At 37.1% G+C, this 25,451-nt stretch overlaps 1 protein-coding gene and 1 non-coding gene across 8 annotated transcripts in view; one reads left to right on the top strand and one right to left on the bottom strand.

The window, feature by feature from the left end:
- Window positions 1-25,451, top strand: part of PTPRK (protein tyrosine phosphatase receptor type K) — a 612,930-nt gene that overhangs the window by 279,713 nt on the left and 307,766 nt on the right. The gene's annotated exons all lie outside the window — the stretch shown is intronic.
- LOC112448202 (U6 spliceosomal RNA) lies at window positions 8,088-8,195 on the bottom strand. Its single transcript, XR_003036588.1, has one exon. It is a non-coding gene; the product is annotated as a U6 spliceosomal RNA (small nuclear RNA).

Here is a 25,451-nt window from a genome sequence, read left to right as displayed (position 1 = left end):
TGGCTTTGAAGCATCAAAACTGTATGCCTGTTTTTCTGGCCCCTCTAATCATACCCTTTGCTTTTGAACTGTGGTGTTGGAGAAGACTCTTGAGAGTCCCTTGGACTGCAAGGAGATCCAACGAGTCCATTCTGAAGGACATCAGCCCTGGGATTTCTTTGGAAGGAATGATGCTAAAGCTGAAACTCCAGTACTTTGGCCACCTCATGTGAAGAGTTGACTCATTGGAAAAGACTCTGATGCTGGGAGGGATTAGGGGCAGGGGGAGAAGGGGACAACAAAGGATGAGATGGCTGGATGGCATCACTGACTCAATGGACGTGAGTCTGAGTGAACTCTGGGAGTTGGTGATGGACAGGGAGGCCTGGCGTGCTGTGATTCATGGAATCGCAAAGAGTCGGACACGACTGAGCGACTGAACTGAACTGAACTGAATCATACCCTTTAATTGTCACCTTCTTTTGAGCCATTCCAGCCTCACCTCTGTGTTTCAACATATCTATGTAGCTACATCTACATAACCCACATAATGTCTTTTTGTACCTTCTCCCTGTACCTTCTTTTTGTACCTTCTCTTTGTACCTTCTTCTCTTTTTGTGTTTCACCCTGTCTCTGGCTTCTTGATTGTTGAGTGAATGAGTGATAGTGGCTCTGTAGTGTCTGATTGTTTGCGACCCCACGCGCTGTAGCCCGCCAGGCTCCTCTGTCCATGTAGTTCTCCAGGCAAGAATACTTGAGTGGTTTGTCATTTCCTTTATTGGTGGGATTCTCTGTATTTTAGGTTTGTAGCCAAATGTCCTGCTGTATTGCCTGATGTTATAGATAGGTACTTTTCAAATTTATTTTTTCTTCTGTTGAGCACAAGATTCATGTTTTCTACTGTAACCTGTCTTCCCCCTATTGTCTTGCTCATTGCTGGGCACAGAATTAGTTGCTAAAATTAGGAATTGCTGCTTAAACCCTTAACTCAGTTTAAGTACTTATATATTTTTTATTTATGCTATCTAATGATATTTGTTTCACAGATATTTACCTATTCAGAACATTCTTAGTTTTAGTAGTTAAAATGTCACATAATACTTTTTATACATGTAATTTAGAAATTTAGTTTTCATGTATTTTCAGTGACAGGTTTACAGCATTTACTTGTAGCTGTTGGCTTACAATTAGTCAATTTCATTCTTATTCTAATAATGAAGAAATTAATGAATTTAATGAATGGACTAGTTACAAATTTTTGCAGGACAGCAATATTCCACTTTTATTTTTTTTTTTGAAATAAAATTGACAGACTCCGGGATTTTAGAGTTGAATATTAGAGGGCATTTTACTAAACTTCCTTTGTTTTATCAAAGGGAATAAATCCCTGCCCTCTGGAACTTTTCTGGAACTAATTAACCCTGAGCTTGTGAGCTTAAGACACTTACCACGTTACTCCTGTCTGGTTCTAACTTGACAATGAAATTACTGATTGGTATGGTCTCTTTTTTTCTGTCTGTAACATCAGAGAGATAGCTTGTACATATGATTTTCATGAGTGTAGAAGTACAAAAAATGACTGAAGAAGATCAAAGATAAATGTCACAAGTCATCTTCAGTGACTTCATATTTATATTTTATTGGTGGAAAGAAAATGAAAATACTAATGACTGTTTCCCTCAGGAATGTTAACATACAGTTCTGTCTTTCCTGTCAAGGTAAGGAAAGAAATCTGAAAAGTATCTCTCAAGGCAGTACATTAAATCTTTTACTTTTGTTTTTCAAGTCATTAATAAACATTTGAATTATCTTATTTTGTCTTTAGAAAATACATAGGTAGCAAAAAAAATGAAATAGTAAGAATAGATTGAATATACTGAAAATATTTTGCTTTAGATGACATTTATATTTAAAGAGGACTTAGGACCCCAGATAAAGGACTGATTTAGGGGTAGATGATCATATTATTGTACTACAGTAATTTAACTAGAGCCATTATGTTTTGGAGATTGTAAAACAAATGAATTGTTAAAAATAATTTTACTGTTCACTGGGGCACAGTGATTATTACAGAATAACGATAGTTTCTATCCGTAATGCAGTTGGCAAACAAGTCAATTGCTTTATTCTTTGCATGTCTCTGATGCTTTGTCTTTCTGTATATGGACCCTGATTCCCAGGAAGACTGAAATCAAGTATTTCTAACAGTTCTCTGTCTTATATAAACTTTAATTAATGATTCTCTCACTTTCTTTGTGTTTTTTGCTTCCTCTTATGTAAGAAATATGTCTTTTTGTGTTCAATAATGGATGACCCTTGAAATTTAGTGACAAATGTGGGTTAATTTAAGTCATCATCATCAATTTAACGGGCACCTCTAGCAATACGTTTTTCATTTTTAAAAAATTGTAGCATGAAGCAAAACATGTTTCTCTGGGGAACAGCAATGATTATTAGATAATCACACACCTCTGGGCATAAGACTGGAAAGGTATAAACAAATGTATCCATTCCTTTGACACAGTGATTATTTCATAGCAACTGAGTACTTCATTCCAGTCTTCCCTGCCACTACTATCTCATTTTCCTGTTACTCTATTAGACTGAAAGAGGAAGAATAGAAATTTTCTAAGGTGCTAAAACACGATGCTGATAGTTTTATGATGGTTCAGTGTATATTTCAGCCGAACTGTACATTTCCTTATAATCACAAGAAAATCAGAATGGTCCATTAACCCAAGTAGTCTGAAAATAGATCTATTTAAGCTCTTTTATTTATTTAATTTATTCATTTATTTAAGCTCGTTTCTAGTTAGACTTACCAGATCTATTTTCATAAATCTCAATTTTTAACTTATATACTATTGCTATTGACAGCTTTGATGTGCACTCTTGCGTGTGTATATTTGCACCATCCTTAGGATATTTAAGCAAGAAATGAATATTTTACTTAATGTTTCAGAGTCTGTACATAGACATGGTTCCAAGACCACAGACAAGGGAGTTTTATATGTTTTTTCTACTAACTGTGGAGTCTTGTGGGTTGTTTGGTCAACTGTTCAGTACAAACTTTTCAGGGGAAGATGTTTTGTGACTTGTAGGTAGTAGCTATATGTTGGAGGAAGAGTTATACACTTTTAATGAGCATGGACTTTGGGATTAAATCCAGTTAAGTAAAATCCCAGCTGAATCACTTGCTTTCTTTTTGCTTATACAACTTATTTATTGTGTCTAGACCTCAAATTTGTTCAAAAGTGCCTAAGGTACTGTCTGGCAAATAAGTGTTCAGTGAGTAGTAGTTCTTTGTTTTTCTGTCTCGTGTTTGCCATCATGTTCGTAACTTTGGTTGGACTATGTGCTTTGGATGGTTAGGTGGGTCGGATGTAGTGGTTAATAGCTTTGTAGAGAGACAAAAATAAAGACACCCAGGCATTGTTCTATCCCTGTGGATAACATGAATTGATCAAGAGATTCCTGAAATCCTGAAAGGTCATTGTAAATGTTTCTTGTCAGCATATTGGAGGTCTTTCCTGAGAGCTGTAGGAAGCCTCACTGAAGCCATGACCTTTCTTAACTGGACTCTAATCAGAAGTAAAGAATGTAATGAATGTCTATTCCATGTTAGAATAGTTCACATGTTATCATGAGATCTCCTTCAAATCAGCTCTATGTTTGAGAGAATGAATAAGGCATATGAGAGGTTCATGAATTCTCACATAGTAAAATCATGACCCAGGACCCCAGCTTAGGTGGGTCAAGGCTGAATTATAAACCTAGTCATGGCTTTCTTGGGTTTGTGTGTTTTACATATATGTGGCCACATGTTTTTATTTTCTGTTTTTATTATGGATGTGAAAAACAAATATAAATAAAGGAGAGAGATCTTTGCTCCTTTGAAAGGCGTAAGTTTTAAATAATACAGTAGTTAATAGGTTTTGGTGCAGTAATCAATTATAGAAGAATAAGGGAGAGAGAGAACATAAAATATTTCATACTTTATTGACTGACCTAAGTAACTTCCATTCTTATAAATTGGTTTTAGAAATGCATCACAGTTTTGCCTGTTCAAAGATGCATTTATGGCATGTAGATGAATCAGAGACTTTCTTCCTTTTACCATTTACTTTGTAAAGACTCATCACTGATATTGATTTGTTATTTTCTGGGTATGCATTAATCTGTGGATATTTTGTTTCTGCTTGTTCCTGAAAACCTGTATATCAAAAGTATCATTTAATTAGCTGTACTGTTATAATATTAATAACATAATAGCCAATCTTATAATAAATTATAAAATGTTTCATTTTGCTATTTGATAATCTCTAGAACAGAGTGCGATCTAATTTTCAGGTGAACTGCTTAGCAATTCTGCCCCCAACCTCAATTACAGTCTTCTGTATACCTTCATATGCTACTTTAATTTCATGTTTTCACTTAAATCCACAGGCAAGCCCTGTTGGTTAAACAAACTTGGAAATGCTTGGAAGCATTGTTTGAAGGAAGCATATAAAAGCTTCTGTGTTGAGACCTGGTTTAGTACAAGATTATTTTATTTCTTGCACTCTGTATGCCTTGCCTAAATTCTTCCCTTTAGTATCATTTTGTTTTTACTTGTGTAATCACTACCCTGGTCTTCCAGACATGTTGCCTTCCCTCCTGGTGAAACAGAATCATAATTCTAGAGAGATGTTACAGATATTACAGTTCAATGATTTAATTTTATAGGAGAAAACATTATGACCCAGAGAGAGTGACCCAATATCACCTGTCAGTGGCATAATCAGGATTAGATCCTGGCTCTGATTTCTGAAACCAGTGTTCTTTAGCTCATATATAACTGTATAGACCTTTTGAGTGTATTTAAGTTTTGACTGTTAGGCGAGCACATTATTTAATTTTTCTCAGCTTCAAGATATGACTATTAATAACTGTGCTACCTACCTTGCAGCTCTTTTGTGTGGAACAAATAAAAGAAAGTGCATTGAGGTACTCTACGTTATGGTTCTTAGCAATGATGACTTGCAAATTTAGTGCACTTTATAGCCCTTCAAGTTTGCTGTTAATCTGTGGTAGAGAAAAGATGCCCTTATGGAAAGAGCAGGACAGCATATATCACCATTTATATGATATCATTGTTTAAAATACCAGGTTGTTTTTCTATAAAGGAAAGATTATTTCTTTAATCTTGGTTTTTTAAATTAATTTTATTTATTGTAATTGGAGGCTAATTACTTTACAATATTGTGGTAGTTTTTGCCATACATCAACATGAATCAGCCATGGGTGCGCATGTGTCTTCCCGTCCTGAAACCCCCCAGTCACGTCCACAACTGGGTGTTGCTTTGGCTCCATCTCTTCATTCTTTCTGGAGTTATTTCTCCACTGATGTCCAGTAGCATATTGGGCACCTACTGACCTGGGGAGTTCATCTTTCAGTGTCCTATCTTTTTGCCTTTTCATACTGTTCATGGGGTTCTCAACACAAGAATACTGAAGTGGTTTGCCATTCACTTCTCCAGTGGACCACATTTTGTCAGAACTCTCCACCATGATCTGAGCCACAGGGGCTGACTGTGGCTCAGATCATGAACTCCTTATTGCCAAATTCAGACTTAAATTGAAGAAAGTAGGGAAAACCATTAGACCATTCAGGTATGACCTAAATCAAATCCCTTGATTATACAGTGGAAGTGAGAAATAGATTTAAGGGCCTAGATCTGATAGATAGAGTGCCTGATGAACTATGGAATGAGGTTCATGACATTGTACAGGAGACAGGGATCAAGACCATTCCCATGGAAAAGAAATGCAAAAAAGCATAATGGCTGTCTGGGGAGGCTTTACAAATAGCTGTGAAAAGAAGAGAAGTGAAAAGCAAAGGAGAAAAGGAAAAATATAAGCATCTGAAAGCAGAGTTCCAAAGAATAGCAAGAAGAGATAAGAAAGCCTTCCTCAGCGATTAATGCAAAGAAATAGAGGAAATCAACAGAATGGGAAAGACTAGAGATCTCTTCAAGAAAATTAGAGATACCAAGGGAACATTTCATGCAAAGATGGGCTCGATAAAGGACAGAAATGGTATGGACCTAACAGAAGCAGAAGATATTAAGAAGAGGTGGCAAGAATACACAGAAGAACTGTACAAGAAAGATCTTCATGACCCAGATAATCACAATGGTGTGATCACTGACCTAGAGCCAGACATCCTGGAATGTGAAGTCAAGTGGGCCTTAGAAAGCAGCACTACGAACAAAGCTAGGGGAGGTGATGGAATTCCAGTTGAGCTATTTCAAATCCTGAGAGATGATGCTGTGAAAGTGCTGCATTCAATATGTCAGCAAATTTGAAAAACTTAGCAGTGGCAACAAGACTGGAAAAGGTCAGTTTTCATTCCAATTCCAAAGAAAGACAGTGCCAAAGAATGCTCAAACTACTGCACAATTGCACTCATCTCACATGCTAGTAAAGTAATGCTCAAAATTCTCCAAGCCAGGCTTCAGCAATACGTGAACGATGAGCTTCCAGCTATTCAACCTGGCTTTAGAAAAGGCAGAGGAACCAGAGATCAAATTGCCAACATCCGCTGGATCATCAAAAAAGCAAGAGAGTTCCAGAAAAACATCGATTTCTGCTTTATTGACTATGCCAAAGCCTTTGACTGTGTGGATCACAATAAACTGTGGAAAATTCTTAAAGAGATGGGAATACCAGACCACCTGACCTGCCTCTTGAGAAATCTGTATGCAGGTCAGGAAGCAACAGTTAGAACTGGACATGGAACAACAGACTGGTTCCAAATAGGAAAAGGAGTTCATCAAGGCTGTATATTATCACCCTGCTTATTTAACTTCTGTGCAGAGTACATCATGAGAAATGCTGTGCTGGAAGAAGCACAAGCTGAAATCAAGATTGCTGGGAGAAATATCAATAATCTCAAATATGCAGATGACATCACCCTTATGGCACAAAGCGAAGAAGAACTAAAGAGCCTCTTGATGAAAGTGAAAGAGGAGAGTGAAAAAGTTGGCTTAAAGCTCAACATTTAGAAAACAAAGATCAAGGCATCCGGTCCCATCACTTCATGGCAAATAGATGGGGAAACAGTGGACACAGTGGCAGACTTCATTTTTTTGGGCTCCCAAATCACTGCAAATGGTTACTACAGCCATGAAATTAAAAGACTCTTGCTTCTTGGAAGGATGGTTATGACCAACCTAGACAACATATTAAAAAGTGGAGACATTACTTTGCCAATAAAGGTCCCTTGGGTCAAGGCTTGGTTTTTCCAGTGGTCATGTATGGGTGTGAGAGTTGGACTATATAAACAGCTGAGCACTGAAGAATTGATGCTTTTGAACTGTGGTGTTGGAAAAGACTCCTGAGTGTCCTTTGGACGGCAAGGATAATCCAGCAAGTCCATCCTAAAAGAGATCAGTCCTGAATATTCATTGGAAGGACTGATGTTGAACCTGAAACTCCAATACTTTGGCCACATGATGCAAAGAACTGACTTATTGGAAAAGACCCCGATGCTGGGAAGGATTGAAGGCAGGAGGAGAAGGGGATGACAGAGAATGAGATGGTTGGATAGCATCACCGACTCAATGGACATCAGTTTGAGTAAACTCCAGGAGCTGGTTATGAACAGGGAGGCCTGGCATGCTGCTGTCCATGGGGTTGCCGAGTCGGACATGCCTGAGCGATGGAACTGAACTGGACATCTAGGTTGCTTCCATGTCCTAGCTATTGTGAACAGTGCTGAAATGAACATTGAGGTACATAGGTCTCTTTCAGTTTTGGCTTCCTCAATGTGGACAGCAATGGGATTGCTGGGTTGTATGGCAGTTCTATTTCCAGTTTTTTAAGATATCTCCCCCTGTTCTCCAGTGACTGTACTAGTTTGCATTCCCACCAATGGTATTAGAGGTTTCTCTTTTCTTTACACTGTCTCCAGTGTTTATTGTTGTAGACTTCTTGATGGCAGTCATTCTGATCAATGAGAGATGGTACCTCATTGTGGCTTTGATTTGCATTTCTCTAATAAAGAGTGATGTTGAGCATTTTTCATGTGTTTGTTAGTCATCTGTATGTCTTTGGAGAAATGTCTGAAAAATATGGAATGCTTCATGAATTTGCATGGCAGTCATCCTTGTGCAGGGGCCATGCTAGCTTCTGTATTGTTCCAGTTTTAGTTTATGTGCTGCCCCAGTGAGCACTAAATCTTGGTTTTCTTGTTAGCAGTGGATAACTAGCTTGGTATTCCAATATTGCCACCGTAAGCATGTTTGTCCAGTTGGAAGAGAAGTTTCAGGAAACCACCAACCATTATTTTCATTTATACTTTAACTCACTCTTCCCTGATTCTTCACAACATGTTGGACAGATTTCATAATTTGTGATCATTTTCAGTTATTAAAATCCCGGTCAGTCCAGTTTAAGTGTGCGTGCTCAAATTTTGCTTCCCTCCCCTCCACTCATTCTCACCTAGACTTGCAGTTGAGCTTTCAAAGGAGAGAAGTCAGTACACAGTTAACTGTTTCTTTTGTCTTCTTGCCAGTACATGATTGGAAGTGGACACAAAGGAGGCAGAGATCTTTTTCCTTAGTTGGACCTATGTTAGCTGTCAGGAGCAACCCCTGATTTTACTCTGAGTTTGTTTCTTTTATAGCTGTGCAAAAACTGCCTTGTACTGGCTCACACAGGCTGATTGTTAAATATTCAGAAATTTTGTGATCTTGCTGTTAAAGTAACCATTACTAATTGTGTTATATAAGTGAAATATGCTAAAAAAGAAAATTATAAATACTTAAAACTGATCACTTCCTAATTAACTTGCTTCATTTTATTGTCTATACTCTTGATGTTTATCTTTTTATGGTACAAAATACCATATAGATGATAGTATGCTACTGCATGTCTCTTCCCACTCTGCATTCAGTAACAGCATTTGTAGCTTGAGATTGGCCACGGTGGGAGTATTTTCACCACTGAAATAATACGTGTCACAAACCAGAATCTGTCGTCTTTCCTGCTTTCCCAGTAAATTGTGGAAAATTTACCAACATACTACTGGGGTCACCAAATTATGGTTCTTTCTGGTCCCTTCTGTTACCACCACAGCGAGTGTCCCTCCACTAACAGTCTCCTCTTCATTCTTAGGTGATTTTTTCCAAATTCTTCTGACAGCTTCTTCATAAAGCATTAACCTCCCCCCAGCCACCCTTGGAGCCATTTGCCTTCTAACAGGTACTCCCAGTACTGATGAGTGATTCCTCTAGAACCTTCTTTCTATTTGGCCTTGGAAAAGTTCCCATGGAGTAAGCCCCTGCTTCTCCTGCCTCACAGAGGTAGGAGTGCCCATTATGGACTGTAGTACATTACTCTCCCTTGTGAGATCAGCTGGGGGTCAAGGTAGTAGGCCCTATAAAGCTGGACCTACCACTGCTCAGCAAACCCTGAAGGAAGATAGGCTGTAATTGTTTATGAATTATCTAGAATGCTGTGTACTTTAGGACATTTTTTGCCTTTGGCTTAGGACAGTTACAACTTCATGCAAAACAAAGAAGTACCAGTTCATCTCCTATTGTAAAAAGACTAAATTAGCCAAAGTATTTTATATTTTTTTGTTATTTCACAAAATAGACTGTTGATGTTGATGTTTCATATTGACATGCAAACTAAATGAAGTAAAACGTGGATATTCCTATCATAGGCCCTGCTCTTAAACTGATTATCTAAAGCAACTGGCAGTTTAGATGATTTGGGGTAAAGTATCTGTTTCTGTTTTCTTCTCTGGCATGCCACCCTCATAGCCAATAAGCAGGAATAGTTTTATCTTTTTTAAAGGAAAACTCAAACACTATCATTTCTTTTCCTTGGGAAGTTAGTATTCTTTTGTACATGGATATTTAATGTTTCTCAAAGTATTCACTGCTATAAAAAAGGGTTCAAAAATTTAGGATTGTTAAGACATTGGTATTGATGATTGATATCTGTATTTTAGCTTAAGACTTAGACTCTAAATCTGATTCCCTTAAGATAAAATCCCCTTTAAAGGGGATATAATTTATAATACATTTTTAGTGCATGAACTTACTTGGTTTCAAAAATTTAATCTTGAGTTTGTCTCACATGAACCTGGGGGAAAGCATGGAAAGTGGACATAAAATTGGTGTATCAACAATTTTGCATTGTAGTGTAACTTTCACCCTTGCTCCTTAGTTTGTCGTCATAAACTTGGGATAATATCTGAACCTGGAAAGTAATATTCGACTCTGATAGCAAACCACATGGTATGGCATGATCCAGATAAAGCACCTTGACTGGCTTTGTCATTTGTACACATAGAGAGGCTTTTCTCAGGCTGAGTAACTACTGGTGTGGGAGCCTAGGTTTAATCATGTTACTCTTGATTGTTAGTGCCATGAAATAATTAGTCCACCATGTAAGGGCCCAACTCAATGCTTTCCTTAAGAGTAGAGCCTACATTCTTGATTCTTATGGAATTTGTATTGCTTTTATATGAAAATTTACTCTGACCGTCCATTTGTATCTTTTTTACTTTTGATTTCACTATCATTAATATGCCTCCTAAATGCTAGTCTCCAGATTTGTTGAAATGCATATTTCAGAGCTCTGCTGTCCAATGAGATAGTGACTAGGTAGATGTTATTATTTAAATTTAATCCAAGCTAAATGGCAGCCTAAGTGCCCATTGATGGATGAATGGATAAAGAAACTATGGTATAGACAGACAATGAACTATTACTTAGCCATAAAAAAGAAAGATAGCTTACCATTTGTGACAGCGTGGGTGGACCTAAAGAGTATTATGTTACGTGTAATAAGTTATACATAGACAAATGCCATGTTCACTTACATATGGACTCTGAAAAGCAAAATAAATGAGCAAATACAATCAAGATATATACAGTCATAGATACAGAGAACATAAAAGTAGTGTCAGAAGGGGTCGGAGGGATGAGAGAAATAGGTGAGGAAGACTAAGGGATACAAACTTACGAAATAAATGAATCATGGGGATGAAATATACAGAGTAGGAAATATAGTTAATGAGAATGTAATATTTTTGTATGGTGACAGATGGTGACTAGATTTACCTTGGTGATGACTCTGTAATGTATAGAACTATTGAATCACTTTGTTATGCTTTGGGAACTAACTTAGTGCTGTGGGTCAATTGTACTTCAAAAAAATAAACAATCTCGTAGAAAAAGGGATCATATTTGTGATTTCCAGAGGTGGGGGTGGGGTGGGGAAGGGAAATTGAATGAAGGTGGTCCAAAGGTACAGACTTCTAGTAAATAACGTAAATAAGGTACATAAGGACGAGGGATGCAATGTAAACTGTGATAAATGAGTTATCACTGTTGTAAGTAATATATAAAAGCTATTAAGAGTAAATCCTAAGAGTTGTCATCACAAGGAAAAATATTTTTTTCTTTATCTATAAGGAATGATGGATGTTCAGCAGACTTACTGTGGTAATCATTTCATGATTTATTTGAGTCATTATGCCTTACACCTTAAACTTATACAGTACTGTATATCACTTATATCTCAGTACAACTGGAAGGTAAAAATTAAAACAAATACTTCTTTGTTTAAAAAAGAAAAATACATTTTCTCAGTCACACATTTCAAGTGCTGAATGCCCACATGTTGCTGGGCCACTATGTAGGATGAATAGATATAAGTTTCCATGTGGAACAGAGCTCTGTCGGATGGTATTGCTCTAGACTCTGAATCTCCCTTTATAGTACCCATCCTTTAATAGCTGTAGACATGTGGCTAGATTGTATTGTAAACATTTTGCTAATTCAAAAATCAAGATAAAATGTACCTTATAAAGAATCTATAATGATAAGCCTATGATAAAGGCAGGAGGAGAAGGGGGTGACAGAAGATGAGATGGTTGGATGGCATCACTGACTCAGTGAACATGAATTTTAGCAAAGTCCAGGAGATCTGAAGGACAGGGAAGCCTGGTATGCTGTAGTTCATGGGGTTGCAAAGAGTCTGACATGACTTGGCAACTCAACAACAATAACAAAAGATTGCATGGTGTTTTACCTATATAATGGAGTAAAATAATTTAAGGGCTAGCTTGTAAAATTGACTGTTACTTATTTGTAACAATACTTTTCTCCTTTAGAAACATTATCTTCAAATTTCAAATCCATACAACCCATTGAAAAGTCTTTGTGAATATTGATTTCTCTTTTTATATCTTTGATCATGTGAGCAACAGGATATAAAACAGTGCATCATCTAATATGTTGGAACAGAAATTGAGGTTTTGTTTTCAATTTCTAATTTTAAGCATTGGGTTTGATATAGAGTGAAAAGTAAAGATAAGGTAGGACTTATATTTATACAAGTGAAATAGAAAATGAAGTTCAGAGCTGGATCGAGTGACAGATCAAGTCAGGTAAAAAAGAAATTATGGCTAAACAGGTTCCGGATGAAAACTGATTAGATCCCTCAGACTGTAACTAAAGAGAGAAGTGGAAAAGCTAAGAGAATGCAAATCAGTTTTGTAATTTCTTTGGTTAAATTTTTCCCCAGATTTTAAAGAGGAACTACACAATTAAATGTTAAGCTGTTAAAGGAATGTTTCTTAAGGGTCTTTAGAGAACTTGTTACGACATTTGATTTTTTTTTTTTTTTTTGTAATATTATCTAATTTACTTGAAATTTCTGTGACAGCATACTTTATTTTTTCAACTTTTTTATATTTGAGTATAATTGACTAACAATGTTGTGTTAGTTTCAGGTGTACAATAAAGAGATTCAGTTATACATGTATCTATTCTTTTTCAAATTCTTTTCCCAGTTATGCTGTTACAGAGTACTGAGTTGAGTTCCTAGTGCTATATAGTAGGTTCTTGCTGGTTATCCATTTTAAATACAGCAGTGTGTACAAGCGACAGAATACTTTAATAGTGGAGTTGAAATGAGAAACAGTTTTGTTCAGAGTATATTTTTAAAATTCAGATCTGTCATTTATTCGTGTCTGACTGTGGAACTCCATGGACTGCAGCACGCCAGGCTTCCCTGTCCATCACCAACTTCCAGAGCTTGCTCAAACTCATGTTCATCGAGTTGGTGATTTTTAAAATTGTGGTTATATAAATCTTTAATTGCTTAGGAGATTACTAAACTGCTTTCAGAAATGGATGTTACACAAGTATTTACAAGGAAAATATTCCTATCTCTCTAATTCAAATTAGAGAAGTGATACATTACAACCCTATGACTGGCTGGCCTCCCTAACTCTCATTTCTATTTTTCTTACCTGAAAATCTGTGTATGGAAGGCACACTTCATGCCACTTGCTGTGCTAGGGACATTGAAGGTGGCAAAGATAAGGGCCATTTTTTCCATTTCCTCAGCCATCCCCATAGTTAATACCATCGTCACCCTTTCCTTGAGTAACTGCAGTGATCCCCTTAATAATGCTTCTGCTTCTGGCTCTTTCTCTCTCACAAACCACTTCTCCTCACATTTGTCACCACCAGTTTCTTTAGATCATAATTCAGATTATGTCTTTCCTCTGCTAAGCCTGTTCTACTACATTTAGAATAAAATCCAATCTCTTTTTTAAAAAATGGATTTTAAAATATATTTTTGAGGAAGCCAATGTCATGAAAAATATAGTTCAGAGAATAATAATATAATCTTTGGCCTAAGAAAGAGTTTCTAAGTTACATCAGTAAAACCAATTCTAAAAGTTCAAATACCAAAAGTTGAAAAAGTAAAAAGTGAAACTCTCCACCCAACCCCTCCCTCAAGGTAACTACTGCTGGTTGGGTCTATATACTTTAAGACTTTTTTCTATGAAGTTACAGTCCTGATTTTACCTTCTCAGAGACTTCCCCTGATCCTGTGTCTTACTCTTTTTCTTTTATTATGTGCCTCCTTAGCACGTTGTCACCATACTATATATTCATTTATTGTCTTTCTTCTGTATTAGTATTTTTTTAATGAAAGCACCAGCTTTTTTTATGTTGTTCACCTTTTGTACACTTTATGCGTTCAGTAGATAGTTACATAATGTTCAAATGTATATGCTATGCTAAAAAGGGCATAAACATGGAAATCAGTATTTTAACTCCATAGTTATCTCCTTTACTTCCTTTTTCCCATTTCCTTGGATTTCTCTGAGCAGTTAGCTCTTGTATTAGCATGGGTACTTCAAGAAGAGGTGAAAGAAAATATGAAATCAAGACCTCATTAATCTATTAACCAATTAAACCATGCGTGATTAACTCTGTGGTATCATTGCATGTGTAAAATATTTTGATCTTTTAAACAGAATCATATGAAAGCTTTAATTATTACCTTGCTTAATTTAACTTTATGTAGTGGTCTTATTATAGAAATTTTAAGAGGTTTCCTTTATCTTTTTAAAGAAGAAAATAGGTACAAATAGTATAGATATAAGTAAACTCATTTTTTAAATGAATGTATCTATAGTGTAAGTAAAAAGCAAATGATTTTATTTCCTATAAATTCCCCCCAACATATCTCTTCAAAATATCGTACTTAAGTAGTTGTTAGTGGTCCTAATTGATTTTTCAATTAAAAAAATACAGTCTGACATTTTTTCTTTCTATCAGACTTATCACTAGTAAATTTTAGGCCTATTTAAAAATCAGAGACCTCTCTGATTTTTGAGTCTGAAGTTCGAATTAGTTTAGTAAGCTGTTCGTTTTTTGATGACATATAGTATAGGAAAAATTAAAGATGAATTTTCACCCATCTCCTGTCTATGAAAACTGAATTTAATATAGATTGAAATAAATAAAAATTTGCAATTTATTACAGCAATGCAATAAATGTACTTCCTATTACTAATGCAATAAATTGTACTTACAATAAATTCACTTCCAATTTTATAAGTCTCAGAGTAAAGACAGTGTTATGACATTATTTTCAGTCTCATATTAAATTTAAGTAAATTCTCTTCTCTATGATAATTTACCTTAAACACTGATGCTTTGGTAGTAAAATTTTGGATTAACCAAAAAACGGACAAACCACACACACACACACACACACACACATTTTCCTGAAGATATAATAATATATACTTGCTCTCTTCATAAATATGTATATGAATGTAGGGATAAAATTTTCTCACATCATTTTACATGTGTACAATAGGTATTTCTTGATTTGCTGAGTAATATCCAAACATGTTTAAGTGTAATTTTAGATATTTTGTTCTTTCTGGTAAGATTCCAAGCCTTCATTCCGGTGGTTGTTACCAGTGTCCTTTTTTAGGTACAGATCAATCACATCATCTCATTTGTAAAACTCTTCAAAGGCATGATACTGTTAGGCTAAAGGGCAGACTCCTGCTTCTGGCATAAATGTCTCTGCAAGGTAAGGTCATGGCCTCCTATTTCCCAGCCTCATCTCCTTGTTCTCATCTTCCTGGGTGTGTGCTCAGTCATGTCTGACTCTTTGCGACACCATGGACTGTAGCCCTCCAGGCTCCTCTGTTCATGGGATTCTCCTCTCCAGGAAATCTTCCCAACCCAGGGATTGAACTCGTGTCTCCTGCACAGGCAGGTGGATTCTTTACTTCTGAGCCACCTGGGAAACCCTTCTCTTCTTCCTGTGTGCTGTGCTGCACTTAGTCGCTCAGTAATATCTGACTCTTTTTGACCCCTTCGACTGTAGCCTGCCAGGCTCCTCTGTCCATGGGAATTCTCCAGGCAAGAATACTGGAGTGTGTTGCTATGCCCTCCTGCAGGGGATCTTCCCAACTTAAGGATTGAACCCAGGTCTCCCGCATTGTAGGTAGATACTTTACCCTCTGAGCCACCAGGGAAGCCCAAGAATACTGGAGTGGGTTGCCTATCCCTTCTCCAGGGGATTTTGCCAACCCAGGGGTCGCCTGCATTCCAGGTGAATTCTACCAGCTGAGCCACGTGGGAAGCCCTTTTCTTCCTGCTGCTGCTACTGCTGCTAAGTCGCTTCAGTCGTGTCCAACTCTGTGCGACCCCATAGAATACCCTATCCCTGGGATTCTCTAGGAAAGAACACTGGAGTGGGTTGCCATTTCCTTCTCCAGTGCATGGAAGTGAAAAGTGAAAGTGAAGTCGCTTAGTCGTGTCCGACTCTTCACGACCCCATGGACTGCAGCCTACCAGGCTCCTCAGCCCACGGGATTTTCCAGGCAAGAGTACTGAAGTGGGGTGCCATTGCCTTCTCCGCCTCTGCTTAAGTATCCCTAAAAGTTCTATAGATTGCCTAGGCCAGTACATCAGGAAGTTCCTATTTTTGCAAGTGATCTTTGTTTACTCTGATACTTTGTTTCTTCTTCATTTTATGTTTTGAAACTACCCTGAAATCATTTCCTGTTTGAATCATTGCTTTCCCATATAGAAAATAATTCATCAATCTTTCTCTTGTTGTATGTCATTGCTCTGCATAAGTCATAGATCTTTTCTTCCTAGAAGTTGTGGCTCTGTCTTTTATCCATCTTTACAGCCCCAGGGGCTGGCATGCTTAGTGTGTGCTCACTAAGAGCTCAGGGATACAGATGATCCCTCTGACCAGAGAATCTCTCAGAGAGATTTTCTGAAGTCTCTTGCTCTTCCCCCATGTGGAGGAATTCTCTCCTTCCTCTGAACTCTTAGATCTCTAACTCTGCTGTTCTTTTTGACAATGCCACATTTCTTTTTAAAATTTTTATTATTTATTTTGAGCTGTGCTGAGTTTTCGTTGCTGTGCAGGCTTTTCTCTAGTTGTGGTGAGCGGGGGCTGCTCACTCTCTAGTCGTGGTGCTCAGGGTTCTCATTGCAGTGGATTCTCTTGTCGCAGAGCACGGGCTGTAGGGCGCACAGGTTTCAGTACTTGTGGCACATGGGCTCTAGAGCACAGGCTCAATAGTTGTGGCACATGGGTTTAAGTTGCTCCGTGGCATGTGGGATCTTCCTGAATCAGGGATCTAACCCACATCTCCTATGTTGGCAGTCAGATTCTTTACCACGTAGCCACCAGGGAAGCCCCTACATTTAGTTCTTAACATGTCCATCTCTTTCTGCCACGTTGTGACTCTTTTGAGGTCAGCGTTTAAAAATTAGGTACTTCTTTCTTTCTAGCGACTATCAAATATTATGCACTACATTTTTGGATGCATAAATGAGTAGCCAGTGGTTTAAAGTTTACAAACTTAGTATTTTTCTTAATATATATATATTATTGAAGTATAGTTGACTTACAGTGTTTCAGGGGCACAGCAAGGTGATTCAGTTCACATAGCATTCATATATTTTAAGTGTAGTGGGTTGTCTGAAAAAAAGAACATCTATAACTCTAACCATGAATTGATTTTCCATGCAAAGAGAACGATGCTGAAGCAAGGAGACTAGTTTTTAGAATGAACTCTTCCATTAGTAATTGTAGGACCAAGACAAAGACTTCTAGCTGTTTCTTTATCTCTAAACCAAGGTAGATCAGTTTAGATGAGTGGTTCTCAGATTTTATCCTGCATGAGTATCACCTGAAGAAACTTTGTGCCTGAGAGTTTAGCATTTCTATCAGATCTGCAGATGCTTCTGGTGCCAGAACCACATGTCAATTTTTGACTTGGTCTTTCTAAGGTATTTTTCAATCTTCAATATGATTTACTGATATATTAATGTCATTATGCACAACCAGTGCAAAGTTTCAGTAGGTTAAGTATTTTCTGATGTCTCTGGAAAAGGCCTTTGCTTTTCAGCAATTTCTAATCTACTTTAGATTCATTTGAGTGACTCAAATTTAGGTGATTCAAGTCATCTAAATCACTCTAGTTGTTTCCTATTGTTTATGCTGTTCATTAAACAGCATACTTTGCCATTATAGTGTCTGTCACATTCCCTTACCTATAACCAAATCCTTCCAATAAACTAAGGCTTTTCCTCCTTTTTCATTCTCCATTCTCAGTAAAGATAGAGCTTATTGCTCACTGTCTATCTTTGAAGACCAATTTTATTCCATTCTTTTTGTCTGCTGTAGGTAACAAAAATGGTTTATGAATCAATCACATTTTTATATAGTTTTAGGCTTTTGTAATTGTACATAGAGTTCCAAGGATTTCTTTCTCATCAGTATTGTAATTTCTAAAATTCTGTGCCTCAGATAACCCATTTTTTATTGATAGCCAGACACCCAGAGCAGTTATGAATGTTCTTCAAAAATAATATTGATTTTATTATATAGAAAAGGATGTCCATTTTCCTTCTTTTTTGACTGAGATTTCAGACTTCAGTTCTTCTTAACTTCAGACCTCTGAATAGTCTAGGTAACAGCTTTTTGTCTTACAGTTTTATCAAGAAAGATTCTTAAGCTATGACTGTGTCCTTCCCTGATGTATGACACGATTTTTATTAACTATGTCACTGAATATTTTAGTTGATATTCTGAAAATAACTAATTGAATGTGTGTGCACGCTTGTGTGTGTGCACCCATTTTTCAGGAATGCTGAGATATCTAGTGTTATTGTGGTGCTAGGATTTCTTCTAAAGTTTTCCACTAATATCTTAAATTATATAATAGGTATATCTGTACTCTTTCATCTTTGCAGTCAAAGATATCACTGTTCTTGCAAATTTAAATGTAAAATAAAATGGGAAAAAATTCATGGAGTTATTTATCCTTGCATTCAACTAAGTGCACAGATTGGTTATACTAATTGTATAAAAATCTCTCTCTACCTTGATCTGAAGCTATTTTTTCAAGAGGAAATGGTAACATATAGTACCTTTGAAATTGCTTAATTCTTAAGCCAATATGATGAAAATAAAGAGTTCTCTTTTTACATGTGGTCTTAACAAAATAATTACTTATTAATATGGTTGCATCTGTGATGTGAGGGCTCAAATTTAGCATCCAGTTGAACTTTGCCTTGATGGTGACTAATCTGTTATACTACCTGTGGAATGGCATTTAATTACCTGGTTCACTTAAAGCTTGCTTTTCTCTTTGATATAAGTGCATGACATTGACAGATTTTGTATGTTAATTTTGTATATATTTTTTAATGTGATAGTGCACATACGTTGATCTGCTCATTTTAATTTTCTTAATTGAGTTCCATGAGTATAGATTAGAGTTCTTGAGAGTCAGTTAAGTTTGGTGAGAAACAGACTTACTGTGTTAGTTTGAGAGCACTTTATTTTCAGATATAGTTGTGCAAGTGAAGTGATCTGCTATGTGTGAGATTGGACTGTTGGTGCTAAAATTTAAAAGGTTCTGCCTGTGGATTGTAAGAAGACAAATGGCACATCTCTAGAAGCAAGGAAAAATAGTACTGTAATTCAGTGTCATGTTGATAGAAATAGCAACCTTAACCAGTCATCTTTTATTTTTGGCTCCGACAACTAACCATAAAATATAACCCAGATGGTGGAGCTATGATAGTAAAGATACAGAGATGACATTTTGCTGATGAATTTGCTACCCTTTGCTTCCCCACTTTCAGTTTTATACTAAATCTTTATGATGTAAGTTGCTTGCTTATGTATTTAAGGACAGACCCATAGGATTAAAAATGTGATGAATGGCATTTTTAGATCTTGGATTATTTCAGTTAACTTTGTTTAATTTCCCTCTTCTCATAATTTTTTTGACTTTTTCTCTCTTTTGCCAAATTCTTACTCTAACATAAATTAGGCTGTGCCATGAACAAGTGGGTCCTATTTCAATTTATTTCTGAATACATATTTAAAGACATATTATAGTATTATGCCTAGTCTGTCTGCTTATTTTGGAACTGGGGATTCTAAGGAATGAAGGGAGTTGGACACATTATACTGTGGTTTCTAGTCTCAGTCAGCTTTACCATAGAAGACCCCAGATTGAGATGAAAAGGGTTAGGTAAGGGTACCTTAGTGATGTTGGTGTAGTATTGTTCAAAACTTTTTTTTTTTTTTTTGCATTAGAGATTAGGACTGGGTAAGGTAGTGGGTGTGTTGCTGTGGTACTAAAGACTTAGAGTTACCTCACGGTCGGCAGCATCCATGCCACTGAGGTTTACCTTGTCGCCTGGTTTCTCAAAGGCTGGGGGGTCTTAAAACAGTGCCTGTATTGAATCAGTCCCTGGAGCACGACAGGAAAGGGAGTAAAGGGTGAATATTTATGGAGAATCTTCTAAACACATACAATCTCTTTTTTAAAATATAAATTTATTTATTTTAATTGGAGGCTAATTACTTTACAATATGGTATTGGTTTCGCAGCGGAAGCATGTTGGGCCCATATAATCTCTTTGAATCCTTACAGTGACCCCTTGAGGTCAGCACAGGATTTGAGTTGAGGTCTGTGACTCGAGCTCGGGCTCTGCCTGACACTGCTGCTGCTGCTGCTAAGTTGCTTCAGTCGTGTCTGACTCTTTGCGACCCCATAGACGGCAGCCCACCAGGCTCCCCCGTCCTTGGGATCCTCCAGGCAAGAATACTGGAGTGGGCTGCCATTTCCTTCTCCAATGCATGAAAGGGAAAAGGGAAAGTGAAGTTTCTCACTAGTGTGCCCTTATCTCTGTGGTGTATGTGTTTTCATTATCACAAGAGACATATCAAAACCTTATTGAGAAAGCAATACGTGCCTTCCTCCTCCCCAAATGCATCTTAATAATATAGAGAATATGCAGATAACACAAAAATTCCCCTTGCATTTATTTTGTAAATATTATTTATTCTTGATTCAAGTTTTAAGTTTATCTATTTTCAGAGATGGAATTTTTCTGGGTGTCTCTTAACTACATTATGGAGTCATGTGTTGTTTTATGCATATGAATCTACATCAATATCTATTCCAATTAAAAAGACCAGTGACAGTTTCTTACAAGTATAAGTTTAAGGAATGATAATTAATTGAAGTAACTAATGGACTATTATTATGAGCTTAAACATTATGGCTTCAGCTCTAAAAATTATTCTTATTAGGTCCTTTACTTAGATCTTTGAGATACTTTTGGTGATTATGTTAGAGATAAGCCAACTCCTTGGGCTAATTTGAAACATAGGAATGTACTTTCCTTGCATATTCGTTTTAGTGTGGAGACTTCTCAGACAGCCTTCTTTGGCCTTTTATTTTGTAGAGTCTTCTGTGGAGTGAAATCTTTTCGGTTTTATTTTCTCTTTTTGATCTGTGGTCCTGGAGTTTTACTATTGCTTGGACACTGGCATGTGCTTTGATTGATGTCCTGTTGTTTATCAGGCAAATACAATACCACCCTAGCAAGGGTTGCATTTGGATGGATGCTGTAGTTTTTCTGATGCAAGTACAGTCTTATTATACCTACTGTTGTCTTCCATGTTAGATGATGTAGCATTTCCTCTCATCACTTAGGCAATTTAAATCCCAGGGTATTTTGGTAACATTGAGTTTTATTCAAGAATACTTGGCTACACTATACACAGAATTTGCATTCAAAAATCTACTTAAGTCACATATTATTATAATTGTGTGTGGATATATAAGGTTTTGCGCATGCACCTTTATGTGTGTGAGTATGTGTGTGTGTGTGTCTGTGTGTGTTTCTGTTGCATGATTGACATTGTAACTATACAAAAACCCTGCATGTATTCAGGTAATAGTGTAGGTTTTAGGATCTCTGGAACTCTCATTACTCTTTTTAGAAAACGAATTCCTGTATCATGCATCGAACCTGGACTGGCGATTCGTTTCACATATGATATTATACATGTTTCAATGCCATTTTCCCAAATCATCCCACCCTCTCCCTCTCCCACAGAGTCCAAAAGACTGTTCTATACATCTGTGTCTCTTTTGCTGTCTCGCTTGATGGTACAGGTAGGGAGGGGGGTTCAGGATGGGGAACACGTGTATACCTGTGGCGGATTCATGTTGATGTATGGCAAAACCAATACAATATTGTAAAGTAATTAACCTCCAATTAAAATAAATAAATTCATATATATATATATGTATATAAAGAAAATGAATTCCTAATGTTCAGTCTTGACAAGACTGGTCCTCCAGAGAAACAGGCCATATTTAATCTCAGGATATCTTAAGGAAAATAACTGACTGATTTTGAGTTTTTGCATACCTGTAAGTCGTGAAGGTGCTAAGGATAGCTAAAATATGAAATGTGAAATGGTTTTAGATGAAGAATCAATTGCAAAAGAATTGAACATGACTTAGCGACTAAACAACAATGTATGTCTTAAGTGCCTTCCATATTTAGTAGGCATTATATTAGAATCCTCTAATTGCTCTCTCAAGCAGCTTTACAACCAAAGAATATACCAGTATATCTTTTGCTTAAATAGTTTATCTAGGTACTTTTTGCAATTGTAGGTATTTTTCAGGAGTTAAACAAACAAGTAAGCAACCAATGTCAAGGACTGTTAAGAATGCATTCGTTTCAGAAAGCCTCCAGGCCTTTACTAAAGAAATTTTCACATGTTAGACTCTTAGAAACCAACTATTACATGACTCAATAGGCAAGCCAGCCTGGCCTGCAGGGGTCTAACAGGGTGAAGCTCCTAATTCTATACTTTCAGTGAAACTTTATTGAGAGAGCAGAACCCCAGACTGACAATAGCTCTATGAAAAGAGCTATTGTGGGTGACTGCTTTTTTACACTGGACTTCTGTTATCACCTGCCAGTTACATGCATATTAATTTTTAACTATGAACAGAAATACAATATTTTTACACTTGAAAAGAAACTGGATTCTATATTTTAAAGTTGCCACATAGTTATTTGGTTTATTCAGTATAAGATCTTCTGGGGCCTGTAAGCAGAAATTTATTCCTCACAGCATTATTTAACTATTCAAGGGAAGTAATTATGTTTTCATGGTTTCTAAATTAGCTTGGGAAAATTATCTGGAACTTTCTCAAGGGAGAATCATTTTATTATGTCAACAAAATTTTGAGTTAGGTAAAACTGAATTAAATACCTTACCCCCATAATTCCCCTGAAGGCAAAACTTATTAACTAGAATAATCTAATACATGGTTGTTTTCTGTAACATGTTGGAACTCTTTCCAAGTCCCAATTGTCAACAGGATTCTTGTGTTTCACTGATGCTGTGGAGAATAACCAAGTCACTGCCCTCAATGAGCTTATATTTTAGTAGGGAAGATAAACCTTGAAAATTTATTTAGATAATTAATTATGTTATAATAATCATGGTCTGTTGTAGCTCCGCACTTAGGATGTGTGTGTGCTCAGTCGCTTCAGTCGTGTCCGTCTCTTTGGGACCTCATGGACTGTAGCCCACCAGATTTATCTGTCCATGGGATTCTCTAGGCAAAAATACTGGAGTGGGTTGCCATGCCCTCCTCCAGGGGATCTCCCAGACCCAGGGATCGAACTCACGTCTTGTGCGTCTCCCACATTGCAGATGTGTTCTTTACCCACTGAGCCACCTTGGAAGCCCACACTGCGGATATGTCTTCCCAAACAGCCTCTAAAAGGGCAGATATTAACACCCTGCAGCTTAGAATCAGGTTAGTGGGTAGGAATCACCGTTGTCCCTTTGAATTCTTTCCTTTCAACCATGACATCATCCTCCTGAGTGAAGTCACTTTCTTCTATCCATCCTGAACTTTAATACTGGTGTCAGGCTTGCTTTCTTCACTTCCAGGGCCCACCATTGTCCTGATGGCTTCAGGATCATTGAGGGAAGCCCCTTGGTAGTTCCTTCATCTCTTCATCTATAAAAATCACCTTCCATATTTTACCCATATGTGAAAATCATTTACCTTGTTTTAATCCGCTGCTTATCAAACACATCTTGTAATATCTCACAGTGTTCTGACTTTACATGTAAGCATCTCACTTTCTGACCATAACATAAATTCATTTCTTTCTACTTGATTAATTTTACCGAAGTCATCCATCAGCCTCATGGGGAGCACTTGTCCATCAAACCATCTGTCTTTTGCTAATTCATCAACTTGCTTATTGTATCAAAACTTTATTTTTTAGTAATCTTTTTGTCACATTTTCTATTTCCATAAACTCCTGGATTCCTTTTTTTTTTTCTTTCTGTCTACTTTTTATGGGCTTAAGATCAAGCAAATTCTACTTTCAATAGAACCATGCTCCATGGTAGATCAGGATCAGTAGAAATTCTCAGTTACCAGCTTCAAATGGGCCCACAATACTCCTGGATATCCTATCACATTTTTCTTTTCAATTCCCTTTCTCCTCTCCTCTCCATTCTGCTCCATTTGATTCTCTCAAAACTCCAGCCATTCCTCCTACCCTCCTACTCTCCTACCCATCCCTTGTAGCTGAGAAAACCGAGACCATGCAACAGAAACTCCCCTATCTACCAATTCTACAGATTTACTTGTATTGTTTTTCCTTCTTTCCTCATGTTATAAATAGAGTGCCTCCACTGACCTGGAATTTGGATCCTGTGCTTTCCTATCTCATACTAACAGTTATCATTTCTCTCATGTATGCTCAGACTTACCCTATCAAGTTGAATTATCCTCATCAACTTCTAAATCGCTAAGTGTTTTCTGTCCTAAAAATGATAATAAAAAGTTGAACACTTCCCTTGACGCTACGTCTTCTTCCATTCTTGGTTAGATTTCTCCAGAAATTCAGGGAAACTACCTGTAAGAGAATTATAGACATCTCCACTCCCCTGCTCTGTTCATCATTGTCCAATAGGTTTCCATTGTCCCATTTCTGTTACTTCATACAGATGGTTCTTCCTTTGATCACTCTTAATCTCAACATTACCTGTAAGAAGTGATTTTGTTCCAGGTTTATTGAGATATAATTGACATGTAACATTATGTAAGTTTAAGATGTAAAGTGTTTTGATTTGATACAAGGATGCATTGCAGAGTGATTACCACTACAGTATTAGCTAACACCAGCATGTCACATAATTTCCATTTCTTTTTTGTGGTGGGAACGTTTAAGATACACTGTCTTAGCAACTTTCAAATATGTGGTACAGCAGCATTAAGTATAGTCACCATGCTATACCTAACCTGCCTCCTGTATGCCGGTCAAGAAGCAACAATTAGAACCAGGCATGGAACAATGGACTGGTTCAAAATTGGGAAAGGAGTACGTCAAGGCTGGACATTGTCACCCTGCTTATTTAACTTATATGAAGAGTACATCATGCGAAATGACAGGCTGGATGAAGCACAAGCTAGAATCAAGACTGCTGAGGGAAATATCAATAACCTCAGATATGCAGATGACACCACCCTTATGGAAGAAAGCAAAGAGGAACTAAAGATCCTCTTGATGAAAGTGAAAGAAGAGACTGAAAGTTCAGTTCAGTTCAGTTCATTCGCTCAGTCGTGTCCCACTCTTTGCGACCCCATGAATCGCAGCACGCCAGGCCTCCCTGTCCATCACCAACTCCCGGAGTTCACCCAGACTCACGTCCATCGAGTCAGTGATGCCATCCAGCCATCTCATCCTCTGTCGACCCTTCTC

The sequence above is a fragment of the Bos taurus genome, chromosome 9 (assembly GCF_002263795.3).
Source record: "Bos taurus isolate L1 Dominette 01449 registration number 42190680 breed Hereford chromosome 9, ARS-UCD2.0, whole genome shotgun sequence".
Taxonomy (NCBI): domain Eukaryota; kingdom Metazoa; phylum Chordata; class Mammalia; order Artiodactyla; family Bovidae; genus Bos; species Bos taurus.
The sequence above is the reverse complement of the archived record's forward strand: the minus strand, read 5'-3'. Positions and strand labels throughout refer to the sequence as shown.